The 10,989-nt window shown below is 33.6% G+C and overlaps 1 pseudogene; it reads right to left on the minus strand.

The window, feature by feature from the left end:
- Positions 1-5,305: 5,305 nt before the first annotated feature.
- On the minus strand, positions 5,306-8,562 carry LOC132721672 (uncharacterized; annotated as a pseudogene).
- Positions 8,563-10,989: the final 2,427 nt, after the last annotated feature.

Below are 10,989 nucleotides of genomic sequence, written 5' to 3' on the forward strand. Positions count from 1 at the left end.
GAATGCAGGTATCTGATCATATATTGATGATGGCCCATACTGTAAAAGTATTAAAGTCTAACCATATTTCAACATTTCTGCAGTGGTGAAGACTTTAAGACTGCTATTTGGCTCTGATTGATGACTTGATTTGATCTTTGCTGTAGTAATATGTCAAATAATTCTCCATGCCAAATTTTATTTTTAAAATAAATAAACAAGGTCAAAAATCCTTATTTGATCTTCTGTAAATGCATGTAAATCACATAAGTCTTTGTTCATAAAGGTCAAATAAATATACACATATGCCAAACGCTCCTGACAGTCTTTGCCTAAAAAGGGTTTGTGTTTTCAAGTAAAGAACAAATCCACTGGGCCCTCATAATAAGTTGTTTTTTAAATACATGAAAAGCACTAATCTCCTACATAACCCTGACATGTTTATTAATAAATCAATTTTGATAACTCTATGGACCTATTATATTAATTAATTTATAAATTATGATAATTGTTACAAGATTTTTTTTATTTAAAAGCCACATAAATTACTCTTTTGTGTCAATCTGGAAGATATCTTGTAAATGTTTATATTATGTAACAAGTTCAAAACATACCCTCTACAGCTTAACATATTCTTGTTAACAAAATGAAATGAATATCAATATAGTGAATATTTTAGAATTTCTAAATATAATTACATTTGTATTTTCGTTAATGAAAAATAGACCAACAATTGTAAAAGAGTTTAAGAAAAATCAAACACTGTATGAAATGATGGCTCCTTAATTTGCTATATGCACACTAGGGCTGGATCAATATACCGGTAAATCGGTATTTATCGATTTTCCGTTTTTCAATACGGTACGGTTATCGGGTTTTAGCTATACCGATACAAAGGGAGACAACTTAATAAATGTGTAACTTATAAACATGATGACTTTACATTAAAACTATCGTCATAAAAATGTCCGCACAAACATTAAAAGAGTGGAATTTTCTCTAAAGTAAATGTTAAGAAGGCCCTCAGCAAATATTTGAAAGACTGCAGTGACTAGTTCAGGTGGAACAACGAATATGTCAATTCACAAAATTGATCCGGCCATTCAATCTCCTATTTCTAACACTGGTAAAAAAATACCTTCAGGTCGGCAGTAGTTTTTATTAGACCAAACAGTTACTTGTAATTTAATCAAACACATATCGTTAACACGTAAATCCTACAAATTTATTGATTTTTCAAGATGTAGTGTGCTAACTAAATAAATGTGACTGCACGAAGATGTAGCCAAACACCGTTTTCCGGTACGTTACAGATTACGACACCTAATGAAGTTCACAACATCATTACGTGATATTTCTATTTTTATTGTTATTTTACCGTTTAAGATAGAAAAAAACATGATTTGTTAGAAAATTTTCAATGTTCCATTACTATCTCAGCGTATATATTTCAAATTTTACAAAAAATTTATTTTATTATAAAAATCTCATAATTTAGAACAGTTGACTTGTAGACAGTACTAGACTCCTGCCATAATAAATGGTGATGGTTTAATTATTTTCTGCGCTAACTTTTCGTAGTATTTACATAATTATATTTTTGCATTGAATTATTTCTACAAAGCATTTTAATTTTCTTTTCAAAATAATTGTTTTATCTAAAAAAGAGGCCATCATGTCATTTTAAAAAGAGTATCTCAAATGTACTAATTAAGGTACCATTGCACCTGCTATATATATTATATAACATCATTAACAAAGTCAAAATCTAAAACAGATATCAGAAAGATTCAATAATATTCAACCAGGGCATCTATGAAATGTAAATAGTGCTTTTAATAAATACATACTAACAATGAAGCATCATTGTACTGTATCGTCAATACGTATTGTGTATCGTTGGTCTGTATCGCAATACGTATCGTATCGGAAATTTCTGATCAATACCCAGCCCTAATGCACACTAGGGCTGGATCAATATACCGGTAAATCGGTATTTATCGATTTTCCGTTTTTCAATACGGTACGGTTATCGGGTTTTAGCTATACCGATACAAAGGGAGACAACTTAATAAATGTGTAACTTATAAACATGATGACTTTACATCAAAACTATCGTCATAAAAATGTCCGCACAAACATTAAAAGAGTGGAATTTTCTCTAAAGTAAATGTTAAGAAGGCCCTCAGCAATATTTGAAAGGCTGCAGTGACTAGTTCAGATGGAACAACAAATATGTCAATACACAAAATGACGGATAAATCCGTGACAAAACTGATCCGGCCATTCAATCTCCTATTTCTAACACTGGTAAATAATACCTTCAGGTCGGCAGTAGTTTTTATTAGACCAAACAGTTACTTGTAATTTTATCAAAAACATGATTTGTGAACACATAAATCCAACAAATTTATAGATTTTCCAAGATGTAGTTTGCTAACTAAAAATGTGACTGCGGGAAGACGTAGCTAAACACCGTTTTCCGGTACGTTACGGATTACGACACCTAATGAAGTCCACAACATCATTGCATGATATTTCTATTTTTATTGTTTAAGATAGAAAAAAACATGATTTGTTAGAAAATTTTCAATGTTCCATTACTATCTCAGCGTATATATTTCAAATTTTACAAAAATTTGATTTTATAATAAAGATATCATAATTTAGAACAGTTGACTTGTAGACAGTACTAGACTCCTGCCATAATAAATAGTGATGTTTTAATTATTTTCTGCATTAACTTTTCCTAATAATTATATTTTTGCATTGAATTATTTCTACAAAGCTTTTTAATTTTTTTTTCAAAATAATTGTTTTATCTAAAAAGGGGGCCATCATGTCATTTTCAAAATAGTATCTCAAATGTACTAATTAAGGTATCTATGCACCTGCTATATATTATATAATAATAACATCATTAACAAAGTCAAAATCTAAAACAGATATCAGAAAGATTCAATAATATTCAACCAGGGCATCTATGAAATGTAAATAGTGCTTTTAATAAATACATACTAACAATGAAGCATCATTGTACTGTATCGTCAATACGTATTGTGTATCGTTGGTCTGTATCGCAATACGTATCGTATCGGAAATTTCTGATCAATACCCAGCCCTAATGCACACATAGATTAATTTCTGTTTAGCTGCATGGTGACATATTTTATATAGTTTAACACTTTATAGAATTTTAAAAAATATTGCGGAGGCATATCTGTGTCTAAGATCTGATCATGGTCTGCACTATTCACTTTTCAGTCACTACAAATTGTGGAGTTTCTTTCAAATTGATAAATGCTTTAGTCCATATTGAAAGATAATCTGGTAAATTTGAGATATTTCACATGTAGTAATGCTAAAGGTGCTGAAACATGTTTTTCTGGGTAGGTATCCATTTGTCATGATTCTGTGATAATTTCAATTAAAATAAATGTTGACTGAGTAATGTATAAATCCCAATAACCACAAAAATATTTGTAAATATCCTTCATAAACTGTCATTTTATTAAAGAAGTGTGGCAGTCTTTTTATATTTAGGATTAACTGATCAACAATCATTGTTCAATCACAATTCAAATAGTCTGTCTATTGAAATATATAACTTTCCTCTCCTGGACACTGAAAAATAATGTCACATTACTAACACATTATAGCAAACTCAAATGTTTGAACATAAATCAAAATTCATACCATATTGACACCTGCAGATCAGACTGGTGAACTCTCGGCTACATTATCAAATACAGTACAATCAACATCACTTACAGGTGCATTTCCCTCACATATGATCTAGAGTTGTCTGCATCAGACTATAGTAGACATACAAAATTTGTCCTGTCAATGTTTTTTTCGATGTAGATCTAGATTGCGGAAATTGGTTTCTCTCGCAAATTATGTCGATGAAGGTGCGCTTTTCCTTGGAAAACACAGTAACTTTAATGACCATGTTTAAAACAATCAAATCATGTATCCTAACTTTGTTCAATGGTTGAACGAAAAACAAACTTCTGTAGAGGTGTCTGGCCGGATACGCTATTTCTTGTATTTTGTTTACAAAGTGGCGAGGAAATACACGTCTATTTATAAATTTTGTAGACACGTGATATGTTTCAACCAATGAAAATGCGTATAAAGATTTTTGGATGAATTGGAATTTGGTCGTTCAAAGTTCACTATGAAGGTCAATATCACAAATCGGCGCTCGTTACAGCAGCAATCTGAAGTAACGAGAGTGTATTCAGTGAGCGGCGAAGGGAGCGTACAGAAAGGCAAAATAATTACTGTCATCAAATATTGCACATAAATTATTTAATCACAAGTTGCTTAAGTTTCTTATACCATAAGGTCATTCGGAACGTGATCGGCTATTATTCATAATAAGCTCGGAAACAATACGGGGTAAAAGTAGTCCTACCAATTGGTTTCAGATGTAATCTCCGATAATGTAAAAGGAATGTATATATTTGACATCCTTATCCGAAGACTTACGGAAAGAGCCGAAAAGTTGCGATTGATCTTAAGGGTACATTTAAGCTTAATTTATATATTCCTACCTCGATCTATCTATAGTCCAGTCATTCTATTTATAACTTAGAAAAAAATGCAAAAGAATTAACTATGTTCGTAGGAAATGATACTACTTAAGATTGAATGTGAGCGAAGCAATCCTCACTAACAGAATGTTAAATGTGGTATGTGCAAGTAAATAGTATACAGTATACTAACGAAATAACATGTATAAGAAATTCAAGACTGGCAAAATGAGTTGTTGTAATTACTGAATGATAACTAGTGCAGAATAAATTAATAAATTAAGATTTGCGTAAATGTGAGCGAGGCAGTCCTCATTCACATATCTTAAGCAGGAGATTTGTTTGTTTTTTGTTGTTTTTTTTTGTGTTTCTTTATTGAAAGAAGCAACAAATACTGAAATGCTTGGCTTTAGTCTCATTCGTTTAATATTATTTGTTTAAGCTTGTCTCAACTTTTTCGACAATTGTGATATTTTTGCTGCAAATTGCCAACTCTGACGAGGATTAACAGAAACATGAAAATCAGAAAAGCCGAGTGTTTACGACCTGCAATATTTTCAAATAAATTTTCGTTACGAACAATATCTAACAGGCGTGAAACATTGCCATCTCGGTTTTGAGCGCGCCGTCTGTGTCAATAAACTTCATTCTGGACAACATTTGCATCAAAAACATTGTCTAATGCTTCACCTAACGGCCCAATTATCTGGCAACACCTCTGAATAGTGGTGTCGGTATAACGGCCTTTTGCCGACTCGAGAAGGTCCTTGAAGAGCCTGTTTAGAATTTCATTCAAGGTGAACAAGGTCTTAACGCCAATAAGCAATCATGGCCTCGCCGTCGGCTTCACGAACAGCATCACGCCGGCGTAAAAGATTTAAACCAGCCCAAACAAGAGCCAAAGAATAACTTCTTATTTTGTCCTCGTCATTTACAGGATCTTTATTTTTCTTGTGTTTTGTTTTAGATTTGACATAATTTCGACAATTATCACAGCAAAACAACTTGTCTTTAGGTGGTTTCTTTGGGTCTATTCCAACACAACGCATGTGGTACCATTCTTTTTTGGTACATTTAGACTCTAAATGACATCCTATCATTGGGACGTCTGTGCCTAGGTCTTGCCCACAATTACAAAAACGATACGGCTGAATTTCTCGTTGCCGACATTCGGGGCTACAATACCACGGCACAGGCAAATTATCGGGATCAACATTAACACAAGAGTAGTGACAAAATTCACCCCTAGGACATGCACTTCGACATTCACATCCAATGAAATCATCTTCCAGATCTTCACCACGGCAAAAGACAGTTGGTTCACAACCGTCATTGGCAGTTAGTGATGCAGTATCAAGTTGAAACCATATTTGATCAACAACCTTTTCACACACCTTTTTTAAATAGGCAGATGTTTCAGTCAAATTTATATTTTCTATATTTTCAGGCGTGTCATTTGGTGGTAACTTTGCATTTGGCATTTGTACTGTTTTGATTAAAAGAATACAAATGAAACTTTCAACAACAGTACACATTAATTCCCAAGCATGAGAAAAGTTGCCCCCTATGTCTGACTTGACCCGTCTGAAATTCAATAGAGTTTTTATCTAACATAGCGTGCCTCTGTCACAAGAACTCGATCCTTTGAAGAAAACATCAAAGAAATCTTGTAATAGCAACATTTCCTTATGAAATTCTTGTGCGGCAGGTTCCAGACCATCTAACCTCTCTTCTGGCGTAACACCATTACTTCTTGCACGTTGTGCATCATTGCCCCGCTCACAGCTTAGACCGTCACCGAAAACAACAGTTTTAACTGGTTTTCCGTTAACAAATGGAATATACTTTTGTAACCTTTCATATATTCCAATTGCACCTTGAGTTGAACAAGGACCTTCATCAAAAACACCAAGGTTGATTAAAATGCTTTTACCTGTCGATTCGGCCGTGTATTTATGGACAATATGCGGTATTGTTACATTAGAAAAGTGTTCACGAAACCAATGAATTTGCCGGCAAATGACTCGACCTACAATAACGCGTAATTATTTCACGTAAATTAGTTAAGTCGGACGTTTGGGGAATAAAACAAGGGATATCAGAAACTTTTTTGTAACATTTTCATCCCAGCTTAAATTTAATGAAAAAATCCGATTTAAAGCCATATAACCTAAAACCATGTTGATATATTTGTTCTTAAAAGATTCAGTCGTGTGACGAGTAACAACTTTTTTGCCAACGTTATCCCAACACATCGTATATCCGGTAGGTTCAACTGAAGAAATACGGGGGGCAACAATGGAATCATCTGCACCAAGTTCATCAAGTATATCCTCTTCCATTGATGCCTCTGGACGTATGTCTTGTTCATCCTCACTCAGAACCCTCACTAGAGGATGAAATATTACCTTCGATTACCTCAAAATCGCTAGCTATGTCACTGTCGGATGTTTGCGACGAAGAACTACTTTCATTGCATTGACTTGGCGTAGAGTGAGGAAAAGATGAAATATTGGTATTGTCGCATTCTGAATACAGTACTGTTTCATCAAGTTAATCGTATTCAACAATCTCATCCTCAATGTTAGGGACAGACAGTGACAAATCTGAAGAAAAGTCTAAGTCTAGCCTAGGAATTTTATCCAAGGCATGTATCTTCTTTACATTTGATAGCAGCGGAATCAAACTCCTGTCGGATCTTATCGATTGCAGTAAGGGTGGCGTCGTAACCCGTGCATAGCCCTAATTTGGAAATTGGTTTTAAACCTACCCGCCAAAACTGTACTGACATTGATATTGGAAAAAAAATACATTTTCGTGGCTCTCTTGAACTTAACATTAGTGCCAATATGGAACCGATATGAGGTTTTAGGTTAGTTTTTCCATGACGAAGGAGAGTAACTTCGTTGCTTTTTTAGTAACTGCACCCTTGAGACAATGGAAAAGAATAGGAGCATTATTTGATGTCATTTCTAATGTTTTATTCCAAGAAAAATCTGTTATAGAGGGAATATTTACGTCTCTACACAGCGGAAAGTTGTCGCGCTTTCTAATCAGTGAGTCGATTTCTTTTCTAACAATGCGAATTACAACTTCCGCAAATTGATCTTTGCTACCCTTTGTTGCATTATACAACCCGTATATTGCGCGCGAGTATTGACGAGCCCGAACGGCTGTTACTATAGAATCCCATTTCCCAGTCTTGCGTGTCCTTGTCATAGATTCTGCAGATATCTGAAGGTAAAAATCAGCTACATTTAAAACAAGAAACTTGTTTCACTTAGTAAAATATAATACTAATTTTTCATGATGAGATCTCCAAAAAAGCCAACTTTTGTACAAGAAAAAAATACCTCAATTGTAAAATCAGTATTATTTTTATTTCTTTATATAAAATTGAGCAAAGTTCTGTTTGTTTATGAAAAAGTCTGTTACACATAATTATTACAAATTAACAGCATAACATACGTATAACTAGTTTCTTACTGTTTCATTACAGTAATTATCACTGTAAAAGTAAAGTAATCCTGACTGATAATGGCCAAGTTGTTTGATACTTAGGGCTGTAATCACAGTAGCATTCAAAGGCATGAACACCTGATCGTATTAATTAACCTGTTTATTACATGTATACCAATATTTAAAACACCATACCTTCCTAGGAGTACTGGTAAACCGTGGACGCTTTATAAAACTGGTTGATGTCTGTTCAACTCTCTCCCTCTTACGAGCCACATACGACTTGTCGCTGGTGACTTTAAATAACGATTCCACAGAAGACCTATATTTAGCAGACTCATTGAGCTTACTCCAACATTCTGAACACAGGAATTGTGTGGCTTTCTTTGCTGGGGTAAAAAAAGCACCAGTTAAATCTGAAAGATGTTCACGTGCTGTCTGGTATTCATCAACAAGTCTTTCAAGGGAATACCTATAGTATCCACCCGTTCGTTTTTTGAACTCGCAATCACAATTGCTGCATCTATTCATTTTATAAATATTTAAATGCGATGATTTCTATATTAATTCTTAAAACATCAAACATGAACTATGGAACTTGTGACATTCGACACACAAACGCAATGTTCATATATATAGATGCTCTTGGTCGAGTAATGTACAACGCATTATATTTGTGTAGCCATTTTTTTTTCATTTAAGGTTTTGGATTTTCTTTCAAAGACATTTAATGACATACATGACAAACATTATCTGTTAATATATATATTTACTGTAAGTTAAATGAACATGATGAACAGTCAGTAAAGACAAAACCTGCAAAGTAGTAAAATTAAATAAACGCAAATAGCACTAGTTGTACAATATATTTCCCGAACTTTTCCGATACATCGCATTTCACACACATACGCATACTGCTCGTTTCAAAGGAAGAGCAAGCTTTGGCTGCCCTAGCTATTGCAAATGGGAAGAATTGTTTGTGCTTCCTTCCAACTGTTTTCGGGAAGACTCCCGTTATGTTATTAATTCTAAAGTGCATGACCATCCTTCAATAACACTTGTCATCTCCCCTCTTATATCTTTGATGGAAGACCAAATGAAAACTTTTCGGGAATGGAATTTTAAAGTTGCGCGTTTTGGAGACTGTTCCATTGAGGAAGGTATTGTATTGATCTGTTTAAATTCATACAACGACGTCGGTCGTCTGCTTATGACGCCTACCCTTAATTAGGATCTGTAATGTTGCTTGACCTTTTAGTTATTCTTTTTTTTCCAGTAAAATTTATTCAATTTTAATAATTTTTTGAACTTACAATTAATAATTGTAACGTATTATGTATTGTTTTAAGACACGTAAGTTCTCGTTGTAAAAAAGATAAATATTATAATATGCTGACATGGTAATATGAAGAAGAGAAGAAATTACAAATAATTAATGATGAATCTTTAACGTTATTTCTCTTCAATGATATTAACATATTTTACATTAAACTTATACAATACAGATTTGAAATCAGGAGAGTATCATTTTGTGTTTGCTTCACCAGAATCCGCGCTGAAACCGAAGTGGCGATGTATGTTCTTGACTGAAGTATGGCAACGTAAAATGACATTACTAGTATTTGACGAGGCCCATTGTATTTCTGAATGGGGGAAGGAATTTAGGCCGGAATACAAAGAAATGGCTCAACTTCGCAGTTTTTTTAAGTCCCTGTTATGGCACTAACTGCCACGAGCACAGATCATATTAAAAATGATATAATGAGCACTCTTCAGCTACACAATGAAACCACGGAAACAATCTATAAATCCTGTAATAGTCCTAACATATACCTTGACTGTAAGAAAAAAAGTCATTTGATTATTCGGAGGAACTTGACTGGATAATTAATTATCTAAAATGTAATGGGAAATCAGCAAAAAAAAAGATTAATATTGTCGCTCAATTGGCTCTGTTTCTAACATTTTTATAACAATCAAACATTCTTTGCGGAAAAATTGCTTACGTTAATCAGGACGAAAAATCTAGCAATGTAATAGTTGAAATGTTTCATAAATGTACCCAAGAATCTTCAAAGGGTAGAATTCTAGACGAGTTTAAAAAGCCTGACAGTAATATACGTTGCATCATTGCAACTGTTGCTCTTGGTATGGGGCTTGATATTAAAGATGTTGAATTAATCGTGCACATCGGTTGTCCAAAATCTGTAATATCTTACTGGTAAGAGGCAGGTAGGTGTGCTAGAGATGGCAGACAAGGTTACAGTTTGATATTGTATGATAATTCCACTGCAGCTTCCAAAACGACGGAAAAAAACATAAAAAAACAAATTGTGAAAAATGAAAATGTAAATGTTTACGAGAACTTATATTGCATTAGCTTTCTTTGTTCGATAAAGAAGTTATCTTTAATTCAGCGTGTAAAGACTGTGAAGACAAGCCATGTCATTGTGAAGCCTGCAACTGCTGTTCTGTGTGCTTCACAAAGTGTCCTTGTACCACGAAGGCAACGGAGAAGTGCGGAAGCGTTCTTGAACCATCAATGTTAAAATGCCTTATCACCTTTGAATGAGAATTGTCTCGCTCAATGGTTGATTATATATCGTGATGTTTCAACAAGATGGCCATAAGTCGCTTGTTACCCGTCTTTAAGTTTCAGTCTTTGTTCAGTGGAACAGAACGATTTGTAATAATTATGAACTGTTCGGCAAATAAAACATTATTTATATTGTATAGATATTCAACATTGAATGAAAATTGTCTGCAAAACCATAAATGCAAAACTTTCCAACAAATTCAAGGAAAAAAAAAGAACCAAATAAATAACTTTTGTTTGCAAATTTCAAACAATATAACATTTATAATATTCCTATCACAATGCTTAAATGTCTGAGTAAACACACAAATGAAAAAAAAAATCGACTAGGACATTGCTTTATAATCCAATTATCAAGAGACAAATACGCAGGGAAATTAATTTCGTCTACAGTGAACCGAAATTTGTATTAACCAC

This window comes from Ruditapes philippinarum, unplaced genomic scaffold (genome assembly GCF_026571515.1).
Source record: "Ruditapes philippinarum isolate M1 unplaced genomic scaffold, ASM2657151v2 ctg3697_1_1_1_1, whole genome shotgun sequence".
NCBI classification, from domain to species: domain Eukaryota; kingdom Metazoa; phylum Mollusca; class Bivalvia; order Venerida; family Veneridae; genus Ruditapes; species Ruditapes philippinarum.